Below are 27,709 nucleotides of genomic sequence, written 5' to 3' on the forward strand. Positions count from 1 at the left end.
CTGGGAAGGCCCTGCATGGTCCTGCTTGGTTTCAACCGTTCTTTTTCTTTGATATTTCTCAATCCTGATGGGAACAGAGGGCAGGGCAAGAAAGAGAATAAAGTTTTGGATAAAGAAGTTAATCTGACAGAGAAACTCGGTTTTAGGGGTACTTGGTTTTACACACACTGATTGGACAATACAAAAATACTTAAATACCTGTTTTCTACCCATTTTACTAAATTGTTATCAATCACTAGACATCATATAGATACATGAATTTTTAAAATACATTATTTAATCAACTAGTTTATATAGACAGGGACCCTACACACTCTAAGGGCAACCTAGCCAGAATCAGCACTTTGTCCATGGATTGTTTGGAAGGAATGGTACCATCTGTTCCTGGAGACTGTTTTATTTATTAGTCATTTTTTACCTCTTGCAAGGCCTAGCCCATAGTTTCTCACATGATTTTTTTTTTCACATTGTACTCTGAGGACCTATGGTAAGCTCTCAATAAATATTTGTTGAATGAATAATAGCTGCTTAATACATACCTATTGAATTAAAAAGGATAACTGTATAACAAATGGCACAGAGAAAATGCTTAGCTGTTACTCCTGGTAATTATTTCTCCATTGGGGGATAATAAAAAATATTTTCCTGTTATTTACTACTACAGATAAATTTCTGAGAACACACTCACATAGCTCTGGGGATACCTTTGTTATACCAGGGATTATTCTCACCCTTTCTTGTCCTTGGGGAGAACTGATTCAGGCTTTGTGAAGAAAATGTTTAGTGTTGTTTTCTTGTTCCATTATCTGTTCCTAGGTCTTTTCATTTAGAATCCTTGTAAAACAGGTGTATAAATAGAATTGTTTTCAATGAAAGGGAGCCTTGCCCTTAGCAAGCCTCTGAACAGTTGTTTTTTGCACCTGCAGTAATAAAATTCGAGAGAGATAATGTATTGAATTTTAATCACATGCTGCCTTGTTACATATTCACTGTTTAAAAACATTTCCTTTATTGTGGAGCTGTTAGTAAAAAGGCGGTGTTGCCAGTTAAGCCACTGAATGGCCTGGGGAGTGATTTTACACTGGGGAATGATTATAGTCTTGTGTAAAAATATCAGACTCTTAGGTTAAAGTGAAAAAGACTGGTAAAAATGCTTGATGAAAGCTGTGCTCACTAGAAATGCTTCAAGTGTGTGTGTGTATTTAAGGTTATAGATGAAGTAGAATTTTTATCTAAACACACAGAAAAGGATCATTTAGTCGACAGCTATGTATATTAAAATTTTGATAACATCAATATATTTAATAAAATTGACCTCTGAAGGGAAGGGGAGCAGATTTTGCCACCCCAAAATATGCCTGTTTGGCATAAGGATTACCTTTACCTGGTTATTTTTTAAGAAACAGCAGGAACAGAAAAGCTTCGAAAACTGAATAGAAGTAAGAGACGTTGACAGTTATAAGGGAAATCTCCATTTGGAAGGATGTCACCCTGCTGTAACAGGAGGAGGATGATGACCAAATCTCTAGAAACTCTTATCATGGAGAAGGCTATGACTTAAATCTGTATAACAGTGTTAGCCTTGTTTATTGTGCTTTGCCTGATGATTTCCCATAACTGGTTCCCCTACCCCAACGTTTTTGTCTTTAGGTGGAGATGGTATTTAAGGCGCTGCTTGGGCCATTTCCTGGGTACCCAGTTTTCCTGGGTATCTCCCATATTTATAAAATGTATACATAGTATTAAGCTTCTGTTTGTTTTCTCCTGTTAATCTGTGTTTTATTATAGATGATCTCAACTGAGAACCTGGAAAGGTGGAGGGAAAATGATACTTCCTCCCCAACACAACCAAAGACAGTTTAACAGAGTTCCTAGGGCTGTCAGTTTTCTTCTTGTTACTTGACTTTTAACAAATATTAGACTTATTTCATGTTGACTGTTTCCACATTTATTTACCTGAACATATTCAATGCTTATTTAATAGAGATTATTTCAGTTATTTTTTAAAAGGAATTATGAAAGGGAAAAAAGTTATTCTTATTAGCCTTTATTTTTTTACTGTATATTTTAATATGATCAATGCATTATGTTTTGCTCTGTTTTCTGGAAGACTCTAGATATTTTCTTTATATTGGAATATGGAGTTCTCTAATATGGAGTTTTTCTCAAAAGGTGGAGAATAGATACAGATGAAAAAGTATCTGCTGTTCTTCATCCTCAGGTAAAAAAGTACACAAAAAAACTAAAATGTAAGAATTTAGTGGTACTGATGAATCTAGTGGCAGGGCAGGAATAGAGACGCAGAGGTAGAGAGCGGACTTGTGGACACAGGTGGGGAAGGGAAGGGTGGGACGAATTGAGAGAGTAGCATTGACATATATACACTACCATGTATAAAGCTAGCTAGTGGGAAGCTTCCATATAGCACAGGGAGATCAGCTCCGTTCTTTGTGATGACCTAGAGGCATGGGATAGGGAGGGTGGGACGGAGGCTCAAGAGGGAAGAGATATGGGAATATATGTATACATATAGCTGATTCACTTGGTTGTACAGTAGAAACTAACACAACATTGTAAAGCAATTATAATCCAATAAAGATGTAAAGAAAACAAATAAAATGTATGAATTTAGGTTAATATATGTTAGAAATTAGGTGACATATATGTTAGAATTTTCAGAGATTCAGCATAACATAGTGTGGGATTTCCCAAACTTGCTTGTTCATAAGATCTTCTGGGTGTGTCACCTTGGTGAGTGTCAAGACAAAAGGCACAACCAAGCCAAAGATCGGGAGGCGGAAGTATTTATTACTTGCAGCAGTAAGGAGAACACGAGGGATATTTCCCAAAGTAATGTCTTCCTGAACAGCAAAATTGGGGAAGTTTTAAACTAAACATCATGCATATTCATGAAGGGGTTTCAGCAGAGGAGAATTCAGCATAGAAGTGGGGCAAAGGTCTTCAGAGGCCAAGCTCTAGCTTGACTGAAGTCTGGAAAGGTCAACATCATCATCCCTTCTTCACCTGGGTGAAGGCCTTTGTTCCTGCAGAACTCAGAGATATGTATCAGATTATCATGTTATATCCCTTGAGGAGGAACTAGGACTCTGTTTGATCACTGAACTATTGTTTCTTGACTGCTTTTCCTTTGTTCCTGAATTCCCTTACTTCCCTAAGGATCATTAATTACTGAGATCTGTTCAAGGACAAGCACTGTGGCCCGGCTTAGATCACAAAATGGCTCAGGCCCAAAATAGCTTCTCTTATGTCAAGAAAGCCATGCCTGGTTCTCTTTCTCCAGGGACCCCCTATCACATCTGCTTACAGGAGGACTTCTTGCTAATGTAGATTCTTGGGTCCCCCAGGCCTGCAGAATCAGAATCTCCAGGGAGACGGCCTGGAGTGCTTGTTTAACATACAAAACATTGGGTAGTGGTTAAGAGCAGGTGTTTGGGACTAGAATATCTGAGGTAGAACCTTGATTTCATCATTTTTTAACAGGTTATTCATGGAGAAGGTATTAAAAGTTCTAAGCCTCAGTTTTCTCGCACATAAAATGGGGGAAGTGGTAATGCCTACTAAGAGGGTTGCTGTATGGATTAGATGAGATGGTAAATTGTGTCAGGTATTTAGTACAAGACCTGGCACTAGGTAAACGTTCAATAAATATTAGCTACTATCATTTGTAGTATAATATTTAGTACATATTCAAATAAATTTTCTCAAAGAAATTATGAAATACACTGATTATTTAAATAGGTTGGCTACTATTTAATGTGAGAATCAAATGAACCAAAATGCTATTTTCAGCTCTTTGAAGCTAATTCAGTCTTTTGAGCTTTTCCCTAACAAAAAGGCACATTTGGGCTTCTCTGGTGGCGCAGTGGTTGAGAGTCCGCCTGCCAATGCAGGGGACACGGGTTCGTGCCCCGGTCTGGGAAGATCCCACATGCCCTGGAGCGGCTAGGCCTGTGAACCATGGCTGCTGAGCCTGCGCGTCCGGAGCCTGTCTCCGCAACAGGAGTGGCCACAACAGTGAGAGGCCCACGTACCACAAAAAAAAAAAAAAAAAAAAAAAAAAAAAAGGCACATTTATGCCACATATATTCTGGCATTTTAAAAAATACAGCATTTTCCTGAAGTAAAATGTTGCAACAGATCTAAAAGATGGTTTTTGTTGTATTGTCTGTAAGTTACTTTTAAATACTTAAGCATAGAAAGTGTGATATATATGTGTAAATTGTTTTGTTTTTTTAAAAATAAATAAATTTATTTATTTATTTATTGGCTGCGTTGGGTCTTTGTTGCTGTGAGCGGGCTTTCTCTAGTTGCGGCGAGCGAGGGCTACTCTTCGTTGTGGTGTGAGGGCTTCTCTTGTTGTGGAGCACAGGCTCTAGGCATGCCGGCTGCAGTAGTTGCAGCATGCAGACTCAGTAGTTGTGGCTCAAGGGCTCTAGAGCGCAGGCTCAATAGTTGTGGTGCAGGGGCTTAGCTGCTCTGCAGCATGTGGGATCTTCCCGGACCAGGGCTCGAACCCATGTGCCCTGCATTGGCAGGTGGATTCTTAACCACTGCACCACCAGAGAAGTCCTGTAAATTGTTTTTAAACCACAACTGTTAACATTTGAAATGACCTAATCAGGAATCCACAGGCTAAGGGAAGTTAGTTAGCATTCAAAGAGACGATTATCTGAATCTGCAAGAGAGGGTTTATTAACTATCATAAGTGATTTTAGAAAAACATTTTCATTGATTAAATTGGAGCTGTCAATTTACGTGGATTGGGTAGATACTATAATGCACCACCACTTTTGCATGGTTGAGGTAGAAAAATTAGGATCGTCCGTCAGCTTGATCCCTTCAGATTGATACAGATATGTTGACTTTCCTTCAGTCCTTTATCCCAACACTTAAAGGATGGGCCATTGTGTGATTCAGCTAGGCACTCAGATCAGCTCATCCTGCCCACAGAATGCTGTGTTTGTCTCTGAATCTTTAATGTGAGGCTCTTCCTGGAGAGCCCAAGGGCAAGTGAGGACTTCATCTCGCTTACAGACCTGGGTTTGTGCCTCCTTTCTATAAATGTTTATACATGTGGGGGAATTCATTGTGAAGCTAACTTTGTTTTTCACATATTCTGGTGGTGAGTTGTAGAAAAGGACACGTGCAGCACTCACCTGCCTTTGATCATTAAAGCTACTAAGCAAGAGATACTCAGAAAAAAAAAATGTGACCAATTTTGAGTGACCACTGTTAAAACATGAACTGAGACATATTAAAATTTTTAAAAGTGTTGTTGAGCGAAAATTGACTTGAATTGGGCAGTGCCAAACCAGAAGTGGTTAGGAGCACTCCTTGGACAGGAGCCAGGGGAAAGACTTACCTAGAGAGGATGAAGAAGCAAAGAAAGGAAATTATTGATTGGCTTAAAGCCCTGCTGGCTGTTTGTGATTGGTTGTGCTTAGCATTTTGATTTCAAAACCATGAGGCATTTACAGGCTGAGATTTTGGTTTGCTTACATAGGCCACCCAGACATTAGTACCACCGCAGTCTGATGGCTTCTTTGTTTACTTAATTTAACACCACATAAGTTTACTTCAATTCACGCATACCTCCTAGTTTCATTGCAAGTTTTAAAGGTTGAAGGTCAAAATCTTAGGGATTTTAGTATTCGTTTTTCAGTCCTTGGTATCATATATTCACTCAAAAGTGGCAATTCTGCATATCTCTTCCAGGTTCATTGGCAGCTTGAAATAGAACGTGGCAGGAATGTTCACAAGTTGGCAAACTCCACAAACTTCCCCAACCATCCCCCCGCAGAGCTGTTTGCTAAATATTTACCTAGACTTTCATGGTCTGGTGTCCATTCTGACAGGTCTGTACTCATGATTCACTGGATTTAAAAAAGATTCAGAATAGTACCTTTGCATAGAAGATAAAGGTCGGCAAATACTTAAAAAGCTTATAAATTTCTTGCTTTCTTTCTGGACCACATTGCATTGCTGGGAGACAATGTGGAATACAGCCAGCTAGAAGCACAGAATTGGCCTGGGCCTTTGGCAGAAGAGGTTGGTTTTAGATGAAATTCAGAGATAAAACCCAGATAAAACCAAGACAGGTGATGGAGCTGAATAAAGAAACTAAGGTTCATGTATTAATTTCCACAAGCATCTCTTAATTTTCTGTTGGTAATAAAGATTGGTAACATATTTATTGTTCTTTATGTAAATGTTCTTCAGTTAATTTTTTTTATTTTGAGATATTTGTAGATTTATTTGCAGTTGTATGAAATAATACAGAGATCCCATGTACCCTTTACCCATTCTCCCTCAGTGGCAACATTCTACAAAACTGTAACACCATAGCCTTGACATTGACACTGATGTAGTCAAGATACAGAACATTTCCATCAGTACAAGGATCCGTCCTAATGCCCTTTGATAGCCATGGCCACTCCCACTCACCACCACTCCTTCCTTATAACCCTTGACAACCATAAATGTGTTCTTCATTTCTATAATTTTGTCATTTCAAGAATGTTATGTAACTGGAGTAATACAATATGTAACCTTGGGATTGGCTTTTTTTCACTCAGCGTAATTCTCTGAAGCTTCATTGAGGTCACTGTGTGTATCAAAAGTTCATTCCTTTTTATTGCTTGGTGGTTATTCATGGTGTGGATGTACCACAGTTTGTTTAATCATTTACCCATTGACGGATATCTGGGTTGTTTTGGCTGTTATGAATAAGGCTGTTATAAACATGGGTGTACAGGTTTTTTGGTGAATGTAATTTTTTATTTTTCTGGGATATATGCCCAGGAGTGCAATTGCTGGGTTATATGGTCGTCACATTTAAGTTTTTAAAGAATGTGCCACACTTTTTAGAGTTCTGTATCATTTTTACATTCCCATCAGCAAAGTATGAGAGATCCAGAGTTTCTGTATCCTTGCCAGCATGTGGGCATGTGACTAGTTTTTATTTCAGCCATTCTTGCAGGTGTATCTCATTGTGGTTTTAAGGCATTCTTACTGGCTAATGATGCTGGACATATTTTCTTGTATTTATTTGCCATCTGTATATCTTCTTTGTTGACATGTCTCTTCATGTCTTTTTCCCATTTTCTAATCGGATTTTTTTTTTGACTGTTGAGTTTTGAGAGTTCTTTAGATATTTTAGGCTAGTCCTTTGGCAAATATGTGGTTTGTAAATGTTTTCTCCTGGACTATAGCTTGTCTTTTCACATTTATCATATGATCTTTTGCAGAACAAGAGATTTTAATTTTTATAAGTTCCAATTTATCATTTTTTTCTTTTTGGTGTTGACTAAGAGGGCTTTGCTTAATCCTAGATCTTCAGGATTTTTTTTTTCCTTCCAAAAGTTTTATAGTTTTATATATATATATATATATATATAGTTTTATATTTTAGATTTAATCTGTGGTCTATTTTGAGCTAATTTTTGTATAAAGAGTGAGACTTAGGTGAGTTTTATTTTTTGGTTTATGGATGTTTAATTGTCCAGCATTGTTTATGGAAAAGGTGATTTTTTTTACATTGAAGTGCTTTTGAACTTCTGTCAAAAAACAATTGGTTATATTTGTGTGGGCCCATTCTGGCTTCTCTGTGCTGTTCCAATTTCATTGATTTTTGCTCTCTACTTTTTTTCATCCTTCTGCTTGCTCAGGGTTTATTTTGTCCTTCTTTTTCAAGGTTCTTGAAGTGGGAGCTTAAATTATTGATTTGAGAATTTTCTCCTTTTCTACTGCATTAAGTTCACACTATAAATTTTTTCTCTCAGCACTATTAGCAGTCTCCCACAAATTGATGATGTATTTTCATTTTCATTCTGTTCAATGTATTTTTAATTTCTCTTGACTCTTTCCTTTTTTATCCATTTACTATTTAGAAGTGTGTTATTTAATTCCTAAGTGTTTGTAGATTTTCCCATTATCTTTCTTGTTGATTTCTAGCTTAATCTCTTTTTGAAGAACACACTGCATGTGATTTGAATTCTTTTAAATTGTTAAGACTTGTTTTATGGCCCAGAATATCTATCTTGGAGTATATTTCTTGGGCAGTTGAAAAGAAGGTGTATTATGCTGTTGTTGGGTGAACTGTTCTATAAATGTTGAGATTCTGTTGGTTGATAATGTCAAGTTCTATGTCCTTGCTGATTTTCTGTTTGGTGGTTGTTTTATCAATTGTTGAGAGAGGAGTGTTGAAGTCTACAAGTATACTTTGGAATTTACTTCTTTTTATTTTCAGTTCTAGCAGTTTGGGATTCACATAATTTGCAGCTCTGTTATTTGGTTCATACTCATTTAGGATTGTTATGTCTTCATGGTCGATTTACCCTTTTATAACTAGATAATGTGTCTCTCTGTTTCTGGTAATTTCCTTTGCTCTAAAGTCTATTTTATGTCATATTAATAGAGCCACTCCTATTTGCCTTTGATTAATGTTTACATGATATGTCTTTTTTAATCCTTTTACTTCCAGGTGACCTATATTGTTACATTTAAAGTGAGTTTCTTTAGACAGCACATAGTTAGTCCATGTGTTTAATTCACTCTGCCAATCTTTGTCTTTTAATAAGTGTATTAGGCCATTTCATATAATGTATGTATTGATATGTTGGGGTTTAAGTCTGCCATTTTATTTTTTGTTTCGTGTTTTCTTTTGCCTATATTCCTATGTATTTCTTGAACCTGTTTTAGAACTTATTTTCATTTATCTGTATTGTTCTTTGTGTGTATGTGTTAGTTTCTGCTTTACAACAAAGTGAATCAGTTATACATATACATATATCCCCATATCTCTTCCCTCTTGCGTTTCCCTCCCTCTTACCCTCCCTATCCCACCCTTCTAGCTAGTCACAAAGCACAAAGTTGATCTCCCTGTGTTATGCTACTGCTTCCCACTAGCTATTTTACATTTGGTAGTGTATATATGTCTATGTATACACTACCACTCTCACACTTTGTCCCAGCTTACCCTTCCCTGTCCCTGTGTCCCCAAGTCCCTTCTCTAGTAGGTCTGTGTCTTTATTCCCATCTTGCCCCTAGGTTCTTCATGACCATTTTTTTTTTTTTTTTTAGATTCCATATATATGTGTTAGTATACGGTATTTGTTTTTCTCTTTCTGACTTACTTCACTCTGTATGACAGACCCTAGGTCTATCCACCTCACTACAAATAACTCAATTTCGTTGCTTTTTATGGCTGAGTAATATTCCATTGTATATATGTGCCACATCTTCTTTATCCATTCATCTGATGATGGACACTTAGGTTGTTTCCATCTCCGGGCTATTGTAAATAGAACTGCAATGAACATTGTGGTACATGACTCTTTTTGAATTATGGATTTCTCAGGGTATATGCCCAGTATTGGGATTACTGGGTCATAGGGTAATTCTATTTTTAGTTTTTTAAGGACCCTACATACTGTTCTCCATAGTGGCTGTATCAATTTACATTCCTACCAGCAGTGCAAGAAGGTTCCCTTTTCTCCACACCCTTTCCAGCATTTATTGTTTGTAGATTTTTTGATGATGGGCATTCTGACCGGTGTGAGATGATATTGCATTGTAGTTTTGATTTGCATTTCTCTAATTTTTAATGACGTTGAGCCTCCTTTCATATGTTTGTTGGCAATCTGTATATCTTTGGAGAAATGTCTATTTAGGTCTTCGGCCCATTTTTGGATTGGGTTGTTTGTTTTTTTGTTATTGAACTGTATGAGCTGCTTGTAAATTTTGGAGATTAATCCTTTGTCAGTTGCTTCATTCGCAAATATTTCCTCCCATTCTGAGGGTTGTCTTTTCATCTTGTTTATGGTTTCCTTTGCTGTGCAAAAGATTTTAAGTTTCATTAGGTCACATTTATTTATTTTTGTTTTTATTTCCATTTCTCTAGGAGGTGGGTCAAAAAGAATCTTGCTGTGATTTATGTCATAGAGTGTTCTGCCTATGTTTTCCTCTAAGAATTTGATAGTGTCTGGCCTTACGTTTAGGTCTTTAATCCATTTTGAGTTTATTTTTGTGTATGATGTTAGGAAGTGTTCTAATTTCATTCTTTTACACGTAGGTGTCCAGTTTTCCTAGCATCATTTATTGAAGAGGCTGTCTTTTCTTCATTGTATATTCTTGCCTCCTTTGTCAAAAATAAGGTGACCATATGTGTGTGGGTTTATCGCTGGGCTTTCTAGCCTGTTCCATTGATCTATATTTCTGTTTTTGTTCCAGTACCATACTGTTTTGATTACTGTAGCTTTGTCAGAAGTCCAGGAGCCTGATTCCTCCAGCTCCATTTTTCTTTTCCAAGATTGCTTTGGCTACTTGGGGTCTTTTGTGTTTCCATACAAATTGTGAAATTTTTTGTTCTAGTTCTGTGAAAATTGCCAGTGGTAGTTTGATAGGGATTGCATTGAATCTGTAGATTGCTTTGGGTAGTAGAGTCATTTTCACAATGTTGATTCTTCCAATCCAAGAACATGGTATATCTCTCCATCTATTTGTATCATCTTTAATTTCTTTCATCATCTTATAATTTTCTGCATACAGGTCTTTTGTCTCCTTAGGTAGGTTTATTCCTAGGTATTTTATTTTATTTTTTTTGCAATGGTAAATGGGAGTGTTTTCTTAATTTCACTTTCAGATTTTTCATGATTAGTGTATAGGAATGCAAGAGATTTCTGTGCATTCATTTTGTATCCTGCTACTTTACTAAATTCATTGATTAGCTCTAATAGTTTTCTGGTGGCATCTTTAGGATTCTCTATGTATAGTATCATGTCATCTGCAAACAGTGACAGCTTTACTTCTTCTTTTCCGATTTGGATTCCTTTTATTTCATTTTCTTCTCTGATTGCTGTGGCTAAAACTTCCAAAACTATGTTGAATAAGAGTGGTGAGAGTGGGCAACCTTGTCTTGTTCCTGATCTTAGTGGAAATGGTTTCAGTTTTTCACCATTGAGAATGATGTTGGCTGTGGGTTTGTCATATATGGCCTTTATTATGTTGAGGTAAGTTCCCTCTATGACTACTTTCTGGAGGGTTTTTATCATAAATGGATGTTGAATTTTGTCAAAAGTTTCTCTGCATCTATTGAGATGATCATATGGTTTTTCTCCTTCAATTTGTTAATATGGTGTATCCCATTGATTGACTTACGTATATTGAAGAATCCTTGCATTCTTGGGGTAAACCCCACTTGATCATGGTATATGATCCTTTTAATGTGCTGTTGGATTCTGCTTGCTAGTATTCTGTTGAGGATTTTTGCATCTATGTTCATCAGTGATATTGGTCTGTAGTTTTCTTTTTTTGTGACATCTTTGTCTGGTTTTGGTATCAGGGTGATGGTGGCCTCGTAGAATGAGTTTGGGAATGTTCCCTTCTCTGCAATTTTTTAGAGGAGTTTGAGAAGGATAGCTGTTAGCTTTTCTCTGAATGTTTGATAGAATTCGCCTGTGAAAACATCTGGTCCTTTTGTTTGTTGGAAGATTTTTAATCACAATTTTAATTTCAGTGCTTGTGATTGGTCTGTTCATATTTTCTATTTCTTCCTGGTTCAGTCTTGGAAGGTTGTGCATTTCTAAGAATTTGTTCATTTCTTCCAGGTTGTCCATTTTTTTGGCATATAGTTGCTTGAAGTAATTTCTCATGATCCTTTGTATTTCTGCTGTGTCAGTTCTTACTTCCCCTTTTTCATTTCTAAATCTATTGATTTGAGTCTTCTCCCTTTTTTTCTTGATGAGTCTGGCTAATGGTTTATCAATTTTGTTTATCTTCTCGAAGAACCAGCTTTTAGTTTTATTGATCTTTGCTATCATTACCTTCATTTCTTTTTCATTTATTTCTGATCTGATCTTTATGATGTCTTTCCTTCTGCTAACTTTGGGAGGTTTTTTGTTCTTCTTTCCCTAATTGCTTTAGGTGTAAGGTTAGGTTGTTTATTTGAGATGTTTCTTGTTTCTTAAGGTAGGATTGTATTGCTATAAAATTTCCTCTTAGAACTGCTTTTGCTCTTTCCCATAGGTTTTGGGTTGTTGTGTTTTCATTGTCATTTGTTTGTAGGTATTTTTTGATTTCCTGTTTTATTTCTTCAGTGATCTCTTGGTTATTAAGTAGTGTATTGTTTAGCCTCCATGTGTTTGTATTTTTTTACAGATTTTTTCCTGTAATTTATATCTAGTCTCATAGCATTGTGGTCAGAAAAGATACTTGATATGATTTCAATTTTCTTAAAATTACCAAAGCTTGACTTGTGACCCAAGATATGATTTATCCTGGAGAATGTTCCATGAGCACTTGAGAAGAAAGTGTATTCTGTTGTTTTTGTTTTTGAATAGAATGTCCTATAAATATCGATTAAGTCCATCTTGTTTAATGTATCATTTAAAGCTTGTATTTCCTCAGTTATTTTCATTTTGGATGATCTGTCCATTGGTGAAAGTGGGGTGTTAAAGTCCCCTACTATTGTGTTACTGTCAATTTCCCCTTTTATGGCTGCTAGCATTTGCCTTATGTATTGAGGTGCTCCTATGTTGGGTGCATAAATATTTACAATTGTTATATCTTCTTCTTGGATTGATCATTTGATCATTATGTAGTGTCCTTCTCTGTCTCTTGTAACAGTCTTTGTTTTAAAGTCTATTTTGTCTGATATGAGAATTGCTACTCCAGCTTTCTTTTGATTTCCATTTGCATGGAATATCTTTTTCCATCCCCTCACTTTCAGTCTGTATGTGTCCCTAGGTGTGAAGTGTGTCTCTTGTAGACAGCACATATGCAGGTCTTGTTTTTGTATCCATTCAGCCAGTCTGTGTCTTTTGGTTGGAGCACTTAATCCAATTACATTTAAGGCAATTATTGATATGTATATTCCTATTACCATTTTCTTAATTGTTTTGGGTTTGTTATTGCAGGTCTTTTCCTTCTCTTATGTTTCCTGACTAAAGAAGTTCCTTTAGCATTTGTTGTAAAGCTGGTTTGATGGTGCTGAATTCTCTTAGCTTTTGCTTGTCTGTAAAGGTTTTAATTTCTCTGTCAAATCTGAGTGAGATCATTGCTGGATAAAGTAATCTTGGTTTTAGGTTTTTCTCCTTCATCACTTTAAATATATCCTGCCACTCCCTTCTGGCTTGCAGTTTCTGCTGAAAGATCAGCTGTTAACCTTATGGAGATTCCCTTGTGTGTTATTTGTTGTTTTTCCCTTGCTGCTTTTAATATTTTTTTCTTTTTGTTTAATTTTTGGTAGTTTGATTAATATGTGTCTTGGTGTGTTTCTCCTTGGATTTATCCTGTATGGGACTCTCTGTACTTTCTGGACTTGATAGACTATTTCCTTTACCATATTAGGGTAGTTTTCAATATAATCTCTTCAAATTTTTTCTCAGTCCCTTTTTCTCTTCTACTTCTGGGATCCCTATAATTCTAATGTTGGTTCATTTAATATTGTTGCAGCGGTCTCTGAGACTGTCCTCAATTCTTTTCATTCATTTTTGTTTATTCTGCTCTGCAGTAGTTATTTCCACTATTTTATCTTCCAGGTCGCTTATACGTTCTTCTGCCTCAGTTATTTTGCTATTGATCCCTTCTAGAGAATTTTTAATTTCATTTATTGTGTTGTTCATGATTGTTTGTTTGCTCTTTAATTCTTCTAAGTCGTTGTTAAATGTTTCTTGTATTTTCTCCATTCTATTTCCAATATTTTGGATCATATTTACTATCATTATTCTGAATTATTTTTCAGGTAGACTGCCTATTTCCTCTTCATTTGTTTGGTCTGGTGGGTTTTTACCTTGCTCCTTCATCTGCTGTGTGTTTCCTTGTCTTCTCATTTTGCTTAACTTACTGTGTTTGGGGTCTCCTTTTCGCAGATTGCAGGTTCGTAGTTCCCATTGTTTTTGGTGTCGACCCCTAGTGGCTAAGGTTGGTTCAGTGGGTTGTGTAGGCTTCCTGGTGGAGGGGACTAGTTCCTGTGTTCTGGTGGATGAGGCTGGATCTTGTCTTTCTGGTGGGCAGGTCCACGTCTGGTGGTGTATTTTGGGGTGTCTGTTACCTTATTATGATTTTAGGCAGCCTCTCTGCTAATGGATGGGGCTGTATTCCTGTCTTCCCAGTTGTTTGGCATAGGGTGTCCAGTATCTGTATTGTTTTTGGTGTGTCTTTTTGCGTAGCTTTTTGGTGGTTGCACTTGATTAATTATATTTATATGTACGTAATTTATCACAGTCTGCCACTATTATCATTTTTCTCGTTTGAGTTAAATATAGAAGGCTTACCAACCGTTTAATCATTTTATTTTCCTTTGTTAGAACATAATTGTTTTAAACCTCTCCTCTCCATACATTTAATCAATCAGACAGTGTTACATTTTTTGCTTCAACCATCAGTTACCTAATAGTTCATTTACCTCTTCCTTGTTTCACTCTAGCTTAACTACCACTCATCTGCCCCACTTATTACTTATAAAAGATAAACCAGAGATAAAGTGCTGTAGATGGGGTAATATCAGTGCCACTCTGCTGAGCACAGGAACTACAAAATAGTCTCCATACTCAGTCAGGGGTAAGGTATGGGAGTAGGGTCAAGTTCATTGGCCAGTAGGGCAATATTTTAGTTTTTGTCATTTTTGTTTTCATTAAGTTTCTTTCTCATTTTCTTTGGGTTACGAATGGTAAGAAATTTGGAATGCTTATAGAAAGAAGTGCAAAATGTGTTAAAAACCCAAATATAACATTTAAGAAATTAGTTTCTATTTCTCAATATCTGTATCCTTGCTTCAGGGTTCCTGCTAATATACACAGTGTCTGTGAAAAGTAGAGGAAAACACTCCCACTGGGGGAAGAATTGTAAAAAGGTGCCATTTTTAGGGCTGCTCTAGCCCCACAATATGTGGGCTAAATTTTCTACCCTCACCATCTTAGCAGGGTCCCTCTGTGATGGGCTCAACCTGCCTCACTGTTACCTGTGAACCTGCCTTACCTCTCTGAATTTCTCTCATGTTTTGATCTAAAGAAATTTTCTAAGAAATCTGCTCAGATATATTATTTTTCTTTTATTCTGATATCTTGGTTTCTTTCAAGAGGAATAAAATATAAGTTAAATGTAGATTTATTTCTATTCAAAATTCAGTATTAATAAAAGCAATTGTAGCTCTTACCACACCCATCAAAAGTAATTTCCAACAACAGGTAACAGGTGTTTTGAGGGAAAGGGGACTTCATGGTCAAAAAAAGTTGAGAAAATGGTACATAATCTATCCCATTTTTGTATATTTATATAGTAACAACTCTCAAAAGTTATGTAGTAAAGAAATTCTTGCTTAACTTAGTTTAATCTAGCATTTAACTATATAATTCTACATAATTAAATAATCCAAATTTATTTAACTACATAATTCCTCTCCAGTATATTTCATTTTATTTTACTTTGCATATAACCAATTAATAAGTTTTAGTCTATTAATGACTATTAAAACCAATTTTAGCTTGGGAAATGTAAGTTAAAAATTATTTATTTGGTTTCTACAATATGTGGGATGTTGTACTATGAACTGATATAATTAATCTTTTTGGCTTTTTAAAGTTAATAACAAATCTGTAACTTTACTGTCATCTCCTCTATAGGAAGTTCTCTTAATCTGCATTTTATGGACCTTTTCAGGTTCCAATGAATGGCATGAACAGTCCCCAAATTGGGTATGGTATTTTGTGTAAGGTGTGCACATTTCTGTAGAAAGGGCTCATTGTTTTAAAATTCAGTCTTCAAAGAGTTTGTGACCCTTGTAAGATTAAGACCTACTCTTCTATAGGAGGTAGTTGCCACCATTAGTGTAGTTTTTCCTTTCCCAAATCAAGGTACTGCATTAAACAGCAATTTATGTATCTAAACAAGATATAAAGATACATTATAATATATGGGTGAAGGCATTTAGGACATTTTATTTCAACTACCTATAATGATTATAACTTGTATAAAAGGGCAGGGGAAGTAACACTCTTCATGTTTTTATATTAAATAGCAGACTCAAATTTTTTTTATTGTTGCTTTAGTTTCCTGATGTGTTTTTTTTGTCTGTTTATATTTATTCACAAATGGCTACTAAATAGCGACTAGTGCCATATATTAGATATTATGAAATAAAAAGAAGAATCATCAGGTGATTTTAAGGGATAAGTCTTCATTTGAACTTTACATTTCTTGGACAATAATTAGTAAGGTTAATATGCTAGAGAGCAGGCCATTGCAGAAGGTGTTCCCCGCCCCCGCCCCAAAAAAAAACAGAAATTGAAGGGATGCATTTTCAGCAGTTTGTTGAACAGCTAAACTTACTCCTGTTTTGTTACTTCAGACACCTGTTCTGATGCTATTCCTTGGCTCTGTATCACAGAACTTCCCATTAATGACTGTCCTTTTATTTCCAGTTTGATTCTTAATTCCATAAAATTTCTATTTTCATTCTTCCACTATTCCTATCCATCCAACATCTTTTTATAAAAAGTCTATTTTATATTGAAAACAGGCAGGGACTATTTTTTATCTGTATTCTATAAAGTGATGTGGGCAGGATTTAGGTCCCAGCATGTAATTTTAATAATTTAAGTGATCCGCCCGGGAATGGGGAATGGCTGAGGGTGCAAAATCTGAAACCTTGACCTTAATAGCATCATGTTTGAAAACGCTGAATTAATTACTCTAAGAAAATAATGTACAAGTGTAGTAACATATGAAGAAAATGTTTCCTTGGGAGAAAAATGAATTAATTATGGTAAAAAATTTTCAGCAGAAACAACACTGCATTCTTTTAAAGTGAAATCATGAATAGAGGTAAACTAATATTTCCGGAATTACTGACACTCCATATACAACGTGTGTATTTTTCTTGGCCTTAAAATTTTTTTTCCACTAAATCAGATTCATTGCATTTGGCAAGATTTTCAGAAAGAGCATGAGGTTATTTGGGGGATGAGTATTTGACATGTTCACACAATGTACAGTTCAGGGTTCAAAGTTGAAATCACAGCACTGTTTTCCTTGACAAGAATTCTCTCTGGCAAATTGCCTAGGAAAATTCTGGTAGGTTTCCTTGCATCCCACCCAATATTCAACTAATATTGTAAAATCAGTCATCAGCTGGGACTAACTAATTGCTCTAGAGTTATTTATCTGAATAAGATAACTCTCCATTAGACTTGTTGAAACAATAGGACACATTTAATTGAAAGACTCAAATATTCTTTTGCCTAAAAATTGGTGAGAAAATATATGTTGAATTTGTATCTTTGATAATATGACAATTATATTATTGGTAAGTTATAGAAATATCTATATATCTCAGGATAAAATCTAAGTAGGAACTTCTTAGAAATGTTTCTGCTCTAACTTCATTTAATGACATGTTACTGTTGTACTCTTACTATGCCATCAACATTCTCACTTGTTAATTTATTTTGGTGGCTATAGTGCTGAAATTTTATGTCATTTAGAACTATGGACTCTGCCTCATGGAAAATATTATAGTGGTATTCAGAGAGTATAGACTCAGATTGGCTATTATAGTGTGAGTCTAAAATTTGATTTTAGGAGTGTGAGCATGTTGCTGAATCCAAGTTTGTGTGACTGACGCACAGTAAGGCCAAAGAAACCGAAATGCCAGAATTTGGAGCTGAGAAAGGTTTATTGTGAGGGCCAAGGAAGGAGAACAGGCAACTCATGCTAAAAAAACCCAAACTCCATGATGGTTTTCAGGAAAGAGGTTTTAAAGGCAGAATTTGGGTTGCGGGCTGCAGGTTGTGTGATTTTCTTCTGATTGGTTGGCAGTGAGGTAACAGGGTGGTGCTCCAGGGATCTTGTGCTCAGCCTGAAGTTACCGTCCTCCACCTGGGTGGAGTCCTTACTTCCTGCAGAAGAACTCAAAGATAGTTAGGTACATCCCTTGAGGAGGAGCTAGGACCTTATTGCTGCACTATTGTTTGACTGCTTTTCCTTTGTTTCTGCATTCTTTCACTTTCCTGCTTAGTAACTGTTTGAATCTGACCTTTGAAACTCAGGAAAGGTTTAGGAGGCTGAAGTCTTTTCCCTACAAATGAAAGTGGGGACATGAAAAGGCTTTTGTACCTGGGAGGGCCCCACAGGGTCCTGCTTGGTTTCAAGCAGGCTGTGAAATGTTGAACAACTAATGTAATTCTAGTGGAGTTCTTCAGTGTCTTCCAATAGAATTAAATATTGCTTTTTGAAAGAAGTTAATTTGGGATTAAGAGCTGTAATTTGTAATGTGCCATTGCAAAACATTATGTAAAATGGCCATGTTTGTAAATATGCAAGGTTTAGGTAAAATAAGTAATTTGGATGCTAAAGCAAAAATTAGGGATGCATATTATTTTTTTATTTCCAAGTTTTCTTCCTGTATACTATCAACTCTCTGTGCATTTTGTAGTTAAATTGGTGCTATGTAGAACCTGAAGCTTTATAGCAAAGTTCTACTTTTTTCTATCTAACAATGTTTACAAGCATTTCACCATCATAAAATATTTTTCACTTTATATTTTATTTTTATGTTTATATTCACAACAGAGATTCATCCATTTATTAATATGCATTTATTGAACATGAATTATGTACCAGACACTGTTCTATCCCTCAGAATTTACTAATGACTAAGACAGGAAGAAACTTCCTACCATAATGATGTTTACATTATAGCAGGAGAGAAGACAATAAACAAACAAATCCAATGACTAATTCTTAGTTCTCATCTTAGTTGACTTACAGAAGCATTCAACAGAGCTGATCTTTTTCAATACCTTGCAACTCTTTCTTCACTTAGTTTTGGGATTTCCCCAGGTTTTCTTCTCTGTCTGTTCATTCTCTATTTCCTTTGCTGGTTCCTCCTTATCTTCTTGATTTCTTAATATTGACATGCTCCAGGGCTGTCCTTGAACTTCTTCTTCTTGTCTTCTTTGCATCCTTGATGATTGTATTTATTAGCATGGCTTTAAATACACTCTGTACTCTGACAACTGCCTACTCATTAGTCTCCAACTTAGACCTCTCCCTTGATCTCCAGGTTCACTATGGAATTGTTCACTCCATATATCTTCTTTAATATCTGATACACGTAAAGTCCTGATTGTACCTTCCAGATTGGCTTGTCCTGCAGGCTTTTCCATTTTAGTAAATGGTATCCCCAGCCAAAAATCTAAGAGCTGTCGTTCACTTCTCTTTCTCTTCTAACACATCTCTAGTCCATTGTCTTTTTGATCTCATTACCCCTCATTTTCCCAACTCCAGCCATTCTAGCCTCCGTGCTGTTCCTCCAGTACACTGTATATGGTTCAGCCCGAGGGCCTTCTGCTGGAAATCTCATCTCCCAGATTTACTCATGGCACACTGCCTCACATCCTTCAGGTTTGTTCCCAAACTAACTTCTGTGAAACCTTCCCTGACCTATTGAAAAATTATACACTCCTTATTTATGTTCCTTCCTAAGTTTTTCTTTATTGCATTTATCCCTGCCTAACATACTGTGTATTTTACTTCCTTTGTACTTTTGCTAGCTCCTCTCCTGCTAGAATGTGAGCTCCATGGGCAGGAAATTTCATGTTTTGCTCTGTACCTGGAGTGGTATCTGGCATGCGGTAAATCCTCAGTGGAATGTGGGGCTCCAGAGCAGAGGAACCACATCTCTGCAGGGTTTTCCTCCCTCCTTCTTCCCTCACCATTTCCCCTCCTTCCCTTCTTCCTTCCCTCTTTATCTCCCTTCCTTCCTCCCTTCCCCGGCCCCCTTCTTCTTCCTCCTCTTTCTTCATTGTTCTTAATAGGCTTGGAGAAGCTGCTGAGTTAAAGCCAGTTTTCTATTTCTGGCTCATTGTTTGGATTGGCAGTCACTTGGTTATTGGGAAATCCGTGCCTAGTCTTCCTGAGGTGTGGGCTGCCTGGACATCATAGAAGCCTCTTCATCTTCAGGGTCATGGCCTATTTTTTTTGTTGTTTTGTTTTGCTAATTGCTTTGTAACCACAACAAACTAGTACAGAGTATGCCCTGTACAAAGCAACACAATAAAGGTCGAGGTGTTCCCTTGGGCAAGACTGAAGTTTTCAGTCTGTGGTATTTGGAATTTAGGCTACAGTCCTTGTTTTTGGATGGATCATTGGGTGTGTGGCACAGTCCATGCTTTTAACAATATTTGAACAGGAGAATGGCCACTCGGCCCAGGTAGAAGTAGATGAAGTGTTTGGTTTCATGTGTCACGTAAGTACCGAAGTTCCTCCCCACAATGCAGTGCCAGGTGGGGTTCTACTTCTTGTCAAACTCCTTCTTGATACGGGCAGCAGTGTCCTTATCTACATTTCTCCAATGCCTGAGTAGCACACTCCACCAAGTCCTGTTGCATCTCCTCCAACATATCGGCATTTTTGATCACGGCCTTTCGATCACACATAGTTACCAAAGAGCAGCGGCTGGCCGACTGCAACGGTCTCCTGGGGGAGAAGCTGGCGAGGCTCAGACCCTTAGAGAGGAGCGGTCCCTACTGAAGCCGTGGCGCATCTATCAGAGTCACAGCCTATTAACCCTATAATTTGAATTCTGCTCCTGGCAACTCACCAGTCATTGAATGCCATTGATATGTGGCTGCAAACGTTCTGTTTGGGGAGTGGCTTGTTCTTCTAGTGAGTGTCCAAGCTGCTGCCCACCATCGTGGCTCTGGATAACCCTCCTTTAGTACCTCCTATGATACTGTGCTACATTCACAAACTCATTTATTGTTCTCCATGGCAGTAAATTGTAAGCTCTATGAGAATAGGAACATTTTTTGAATAGCAAGGCCTAGGACACTGCCTTGGTCACGAAAATAAATATTTGTTGAATAAATGAAGGAATGTCTAAATTACACTTATAGATAGAAAAATCTATAAAAAATCTATAAAAATCTATAAAAAAATAAAGATGAAAACTATTTTATGATGATAAAATATTGGTAATAAGAACATAGTTTTTTTCTTTCATTTGTTTTATCTATGCTATTTCTAAAAAAAGTCTTTGTCATTTTTTGGCACAAAGTTTCCAGTTCTTATACAGTGTACACCCTATTTTTTATATACTTTCATTCATGTTAATGGGAATCTGGAGCTGGATGGAGAGAAATGAGTGTGCCTAGCTTGCCATCTTTCCCAGAATATTTTCACCAATGTTTATATTTTTTAATAAATGTGTTGTAATGAAAAATACTTCTCAGCTTTTTTGCTCACCTTATATGCTTGACAGAGCAATAAATGACTTTGTCCACTCTCAAAGAACAAAAATTCATTCTCATCAAGGAGACTTAAAAAAATATCTGTTCTTTGTGTGACAAGGCAGGTATTGAGCAGTTGTTTTCCTGCACCTATTGTCCTTAATTTTTTTCTGTTCATCTCTTCATTCCCAAATATGCAAAACTACAGAGAAAAAAAGTTATCAAAGCCTAACGATATGTGATTTCTCCTAAGGTGTTATTCTGTAGAAACATCTGGGTGTGTCATGCACCTGAGTGATTATAAAACAAACATTTTATATATGTTTATAAACAGGTCATTTCCCTTAATGTGTGCACAGCCTTCAAAATAATATATCCCAATAGTCTATAGCAATGCATTCCTAAAAATAATCCATGGTGATAACTAAATGCTGCTTCTAGGAATGGAAGAATAGAAAAGAGAAAGATTTGTGAAAAAATGAGAAGAATAGTTTACCTCATTGAAAGTATTGGTTCAAGTTCTTCTTTTCTGTTTCTCAAAGCTACAAATGAATTATTTTATTCTTCGTATGTAAGCACAAATAGCTTTGATGGTTATAAAGAAATAGTTCATGTATGTGTCATTGATTTAAATTACTTGAAAACCATTCCAATTTTAAGCAAATAATTACATGTCACAATTTCATGCTAAATATGTTGTTACTTTTTACTAAAATCTTAAGTGTAAGATTCAGTATAATATAAAAATTACATAAATAAATACCAATTAATTCATTTGGTCTTAGAGTAACCTTCTTACTAAGAGTGAGTTAAAAAAAGGATACCCAATTTTTTATCTTATTTGAAATTATAAAATTATTTTAAGAAAAAATTTAATTTAGGAAGTTTTATTTTTCTGTATAATCATTGGGAATTGTGTAGAAAATTTATTATATTTATTATTTATATATTATTATTATTTTATATGTTTATTAGATGTGTATAGCACTTCACGTTGCCAGTATCATCAAGTAAAATGCTGCCAACCCCTTCCATATGTCATACCTTTTTTTAATATGTCTTTGGTGTCTACACAATCATGGCCTCATTGCAGTGATTCAGTATATATTTGCTGCTTAGTCAGTTCATTCATTCTTTCATTCAACAATTATTTATCAAATGCCTATTATGTATCAGATATTTAATGCAAAAGGTAAACTAAATTTACATTTATTTATATCAAAATTTATATTTTGGATGTTATACCTTGGAAAATATTCTATAAATATCATTAGGTGAGCAGTTATTCCTAAAATAATGTTCTATTCACCTTAGTTCTTATTGTTATAAATACTGGTTCACAAAACACCATGTTAGATCCCAATAATGTCACTTATTTTAAGGCTGTAGCAAGGACATTTTTTGCTCCCTGATATCCGTGATCCTCTTCTCCTATAATGAAAGGACTCTTGTTTTGTAGCAGGACATGTGGCTACAGAGTAAGCACTACATTTTCTAAGCTCCCTTGGAGGTGATGTGTGCGGTTTCCAGATTTTCCTTAAAGGACGAAGAGCTGGCCCTCTGCCACCTTTTCCCCATCCTGCTGCTTTGAAAAGTGTTTATGGTGATGGATCATCTTGTACCATGTGGATAAGAGCAGTATCTGAGGGATGACAGAACTACGTGATAGAAAAAGCCTGGGTCCCCCATAAAATCCCTAGACTATCATTTCCATACTGTAATGTGAAAGGAATAAACCTCTATTTTCTTTCTTTTTTTTTTTTTTTTTTTGCGGTACGCGGGCCACTCACTGTTGTGGCCTCTCCCGTTGGGGAGCACAGGCTCCGGACGCGCAGGCTCAGCGGCCATGGCTCACGGGCCCAGCCACTCCGCGGCATGTGGGATCTTCCCGGACCGGGGCACGAACCCGTGTCCCCTGCATTGGCAGGCGGACTCTCAACCACTGCGCCACCAGGGAAGCCCTATTTTCTTTATGGACTGTATTTGAATCTCTGTTATGCATTTCCTAAGGCAGAATTTGGTACCAGAAATGGGGTGCATGAAGTGGCATAACCTAGGTCTGTGGCATAATATGTTTAGCACTTGGGAGGCAGGAAGCACAGACACAGATATTGGAAGTTGAAAAGCTGGTTGATCCCTGATATGCTGAGGCAAAACATTGATATAACTGTTGATTACAGTATTTTAGAAGGCAGATTAAATGGTGACGGAGGCCATATATAACATTAGGGGAAATCACTGGAAAGCTGCAGGATCTTCATGTGTGTTGGCAGCTTCTTGCTCTTCCAGCAAAATCCTATGACAGAGATGAACTCAGGCTAGCGTTAACCAGTCTGCAAGCAGAGGTGGAAGGGCATATAGTTCTGTTAAGAAAGGCTCTTTGTGCCAGGTTAGCAAAATAATTTCACTGAGAGTCCTATAATTTGAGGCCTTTGAGGGTTGAAAAAGTCAACTCCTTCTGTATTCCAAACCAAAGCAATTATAGCTGGTAGCTTCAAAGCCACTGCCTTACTAGGAGATAAATTCAATGTCCTGCCAGATTTGCGAGCCAGACGAGAAGCAAAATCAAATTAAGAGTATTGCTTTTCCACCCAAACAAAATGGTTTAGATAGCCTGGATGTAGCTTCCATCCAGAGAGGGGGTAAGGAAACACAGAGGGTAATAAGGAAAAGACAAGCATCTTCAGGCTTAAAGAGTACATCTAGATTAAATCTTTGGCTATAGTTACTTACATATGGAACTAATCCAAAACAAATTGCCTGGAATCTTGCTAAGGTTTTGAGGGAATTGTATGGCTACAGAACAACAACATAGCCTGCAAAAGCCTGTAATTGTTCAACCCTTTAGAAAATTCCTGGGCCGCCAAATCTGGACCAGCAAGGAGAAGGCTACAAAAATATTGCAGTCTCCAAGAAGAGCAATCTTTGTACCACCTGCTTGATTCATGGCAAGGGAGGACAAAAGATAGGAAAGCACCCGCCAGGGGGTAGAACCAAAGGCTTTGGAAGAAAGCACACATTTCTTCCAGGAAAGCAGAATCAGGGCCTTCCAGATGAGACTAATCCATTGTTGGTTCATGGAATATTTGTAACGCCTATCTAGTAGGATTTGATTATTGCCATGGCCCAGAGACTGCTGTAAGTTTCCCAATCCCTCTTTGCTCAATAGGGGCAGTTTAGTTTGCAATATCTACTTCTTCACAAGCCGTGAGTATTGAGTGTATGGGGACAGATAAACTTGTTTTAGTTTGTAGGTTGCCAAATCATGAGGCTCCACATCCATGATTAATGAAGGGAAAGGGCTATACGTCATCCAGAGGGGAGACTTTTAGCTGGGTACAGTAACCAGTGGGACTTCGGAATTTTCTCCTTTGTGGAGGTGATCAATGTATTCTATGTGAAGGAGAGAGATTGTGATGGATATTTGGGTTGCCACATGAATAGACTGTGGCAAATAATGCTAGTTGTATTTAAATGTCCATTCTCTCAGTTAACAGAGACACAGGCATACCTCTGAGATGTTGCAGGTTCAATTTTAAACCACCACAATAAAGTGAGTATCACAATTGAGATACACAATTTTTTTTTTGTTTCCCAGTGTATGAGTTATGTTTATACCATACCATAGTGTATTAAATGTGGAATAGCATTATGTCTAAGAAAACAACGTTCATGCCTTAATTAAAAGTACTTTATTGCTAAAAAATGCTAATCATCATCTGAGCCTTCAGTTGAGTCATAGTAGTTACATTAAAGATCACAGATTTCAGATCATCACAACAAATATAATAATAATGAAAAAATTTGAAATATTGTGAGAGTTAACCAGACTGTGACACAGAGACATGAAGTGAGCAAATACTGTTGGAAAAGTGGCACCAATAGACTTGCTCCATGCAGGGTTGCCACAAACCTTCAATTTGTAGAAAACACAATAACTCTGAAGTGTAATAAAGAGAAGCACAACAAAACAAGGTATGCCTGTAAAGCCTCTGAGTTTTGGCTATGTGCAGGACTGCCAAAAATAAAGTTGTTTTTTACCTTCCTTGTAGTTAGGTGTGGCCACATGACTAATATCTAATGGATGTAAGGAGACTTTGTGGGTGCAGAATCTGGGATGTTTTTAAAAGGCAAGTGTGTTGCATTTCTGTCATCCTTCCTCTATCCCATTTTTTCGAACACAAATGAGGTAGTGAGCTACCTTGGAACAAGAACTAAGGATGATTTTGTTGGAAAGGTAGATCAGTAAGATAGAAGGAGCTTTTGTCCTTGGGTAACTTTGTGTAGCAGAGCTCCCATACTAGTTCTGTATTGCTTCCCTTAAGAATATTTCACAAGGGAGAAGTAAACTTTTATTACATTAAGAGGGTTGATATTTGGGTCTTGTATCAGTCAGCTATTGCTGCATAACAAACAATATAAAAATTTCAGTGACATACAAAAATAATCATTTATTTCTTGCTCATGATTTTATGAATTGGTTGGAACAGTTCTATTTCATACTTCAGGTAAAATGGTAAATTCTGCTTCATATTCTCATACTTCTCCTAAGATATGAGTGTGTATACTGTTTGTAGCTAAGAGTTATGAGAGCCAGATAAATGACTGTAGTGAACTGTCCTACATAATAGTGAACTATTATGCATTTATGAATATCATGTAGGTGAAAGAGAAGTTGAATAATGGTTTTGAGTTTTGAAGGTGTAATTTAGTACTGTATTGAGTGGAAGTAAATTACTATATCAGTGCTAATGCTAGTGTAGCTATACAAAAATCCTGTTATTTTGCCATCTCTCTATCTAGAACTGTAAAAAGGCCTGGGATTTTACCCTACTTGCACACTAATAAGTTAGCCTGCTATAGGTTTATAGATGCTGACAGGAGACAAGGCTCTTGGGTCAGAACAATTTATTATTCACAGCATTAGCAGCAACCAGAAAATCAGCATTTTTTGCACCTGTTTTCTGGGCTCCAGTTCCCATAAGGAAACACAAAGAGGGTGAGCTGATACCTGCACACTCCATGGGTTGCATTACAGGAGAAGAATCCAGAGCATACAGAGCCCAGAGTTTTTATTAATGGGTAGTAAGCATCCTGCCTTTTGCTACAGAGGGGAGACAATGTCTTTATCTTCCAAAGTTGTAAACAAATGTGTCTCTTACTGCAGAGTAAATACCACATCTTCCAAGGCTGTTCACAATACAAACATACTTGAAACGATCTTCTGGAATAAAGGACAGTCAGTATCCTTACTAGCAATGGGTGTAGAAATGAGAGATCCATGGAGAACTGTCTCCCAAACTGCTTTTGCCAAAGTCATTAGTGACATTCTAATTTTTGTTCTAACGTGTACTTTTGCCTGCTTATCTAACTTGATCTCTTACAGCTTATGGCTCCGTTGTCATTTTACCCATTCTGGTTTAATTACACCATTTTCTCTAGGCTTTCTTCTTACTCCTTTGACTTTTTATTCATTCTTTCTTCATTTATCAAATATGTTTTGAGCACTTTGTATGCTCCAGGTAGTCTTGTAGGCACTGAGAAGGGAACAATACAGAAAAAGCACCTTTGCTTTCATGAAACTTGCAGTCTAGTAGGGGAAGTCAGATAATAAGTGAGATAAATTAAATGACATATAATATTTTAGGTGGTGTCAAGTACTAAGGAGAAAATTAATGCAAGGTAAAGGAATAGAGGAATAGGAAGATTCCAGTGGGTTGCCATTTGAGAACAAAGGCTTTACTGAGCAAGTAACATTTGAATAAAAATCTGAAATAAGTGAGCAAACCTTGAGGCTGTTTGGGCCCTATTTGAGGTGGATGGAAGAGATCTAGGAAAAGCCAACAGTAAATGCAAGGCCTTGAGCCCACAGTGGGCCTTGTGTGTCTGAGGAATAGCAGGAGGTGTCCTATTACTTATCCGTTTATTGTTCAGCTTCCAAAGGTCATCCTAACTCTGGCAATATAAACTTAATTTTTTTTTTCTTCTACAAATTTATGGTTTTATGTGTGTGAGTGTGTGTGTGTGTGTGTGTGTGTGTGAGAGAGAGAGAGAGAGAGAGAGAGAGAGACATGCTTCATCCATTTGTAAGAGTTAAGGTAGAGAATTTTCCAAAAGGTTATCTAGTTTTTCTAAGATAATTTATTGAGTAATCTTTTTCTTTCTCCATTGATTTGAAATGTTACCTTTGTCATTTAAGGAATTAAAATAAATTCTTACCTGAATTAAGCTTTTTTTTTTTACTTCTGTTGCATTCATCTGTTTATCAATTTTTTAAATTCATTAAGAAGCTATTTTAATTATATGACTTCTTTTAGAAATTTCTAGACTTTCCTCCTTATTTTTCCAATTGAAATGTATAATCCCTCTGTCTGATTTCAACATTTTCTTGGTATTTTAATTTATATTGCACTTAATAGTTGACAGATAGATAAATAGATAAATGACTATAGCAACTGAGT

At 36.6% G+C, this 27,709-nt stretch overlaps 1 protein-coding gene and 1 pseudogene across 1 annotated transcript in view; one reads left to right on the forward strand and one right to left on the reverse strand.

Annotated features, from left to right (window-relative positions):
* The window catches only part of CFAP299 (cilia and flagella associated protein 299), a 622,812-nt gene that overhangs the window by 52,212 nt on the left and 542,891 nt on the right, over positions 1 to 27,709 (forward strand). The gene's annotated exons all lie outside the window — the stretch shown is intronic.
* LOC115864401 (dynein light chain 1, cytoplasmic-like) lies at positions 20,192 to 20,493 on the reverse strand (annotated as a pseudogene).

This window comes from Globicephala melas, chromosome 5 (assembly GCF_963455315.2).
Source record: "Globicephala melas chromosome 5, mGloMel1.2, whole genome shotgun sequence".
NCBI classification, from domain to species: Eukaryota; Metazoa; Chordata; class Mammalia; order Artiodactyla; family Delphinidae; genus Globicephala; species Globicephala melas.